This window comes from Macadamia integrifolia, chromosome 5, assembly GCF_013358625.1.
Source record: "Macadamia integrifolia cultivar HAES 741 chromosome 5, SCU_Mint_v3, whole genome shotgun sequence".
In the NCBI taxonomy this organism is placed as follows: domain Eukaryota; kingdom Viridiplantae; phylum Streptophyta; class Magnoliopsida; order Proteales; family Proteaceae; genus Macadamia; species Macadamia integrifolia.
In genome coordinates this window covers 44137449-44137927 of record NC_056561.1, presented here as the reverse complement: position 1 = coordinate 44137927, position 479 = coordinate 44137449, and the positions used below count along the sequence as shown (strand labels likewise).

Sequence of the window (479 nt, the reverse complement as noted above, 5' to 3'; positions counted from 1 at the left end):
TTATTTTTTTTTTTTTTTTTTTTTTTTTTTTCAACTCGAAAAATTTCATAAATCTTATCATACTAAAGCGTGAAAAAATAATCTTTTGTTTTGATGTCCATAAAATTATTTTCATTGCAGGAGATTTTAACAACATTTACGAACTTTAAAATATGTTTGACCGGAATATAACTTTGTCATTACAATATAGATTTAAGTAATCTTAGACTTGTTGGAAAGCTGATTTTGTGCTCTACATAATACAAATAAGTCTCATGTAAAAGTAAAAACATTTGACCACTCAAACTTATTAGAGAACAAGAACATTTCTCTAAATGTTGATTTTTTATGACTCAATGTGACTTAATGTTGATTTTATAATGATATAAGGCATATGTAGCAAACTAAATGTTAGAAAAGAAGAGAAATAAAAAATAACACTAGGGTCCCTTGGTCGCCTAAGCACTTAGGCACCCCTCTATTGCCTTGGGTCACCTCGA

At 28.0% G+C, this 479-nt stretch overlaps 1 protein-coding gene across 1 annotated transcript in view; it reads right to left on the bottom strand.

The window, feature by feature from the left end:
* Window positions 1–479, bottom strand: part of LOC122079854 (ADP-ribosylation factor GTPase-activating protein AGD3-like) — a 38116-nt gene that overhangs the window by 15142 nt on the left and 22495 nt on the right. The gene's annotated exons all lie outside the window — the stretch shown is intronic.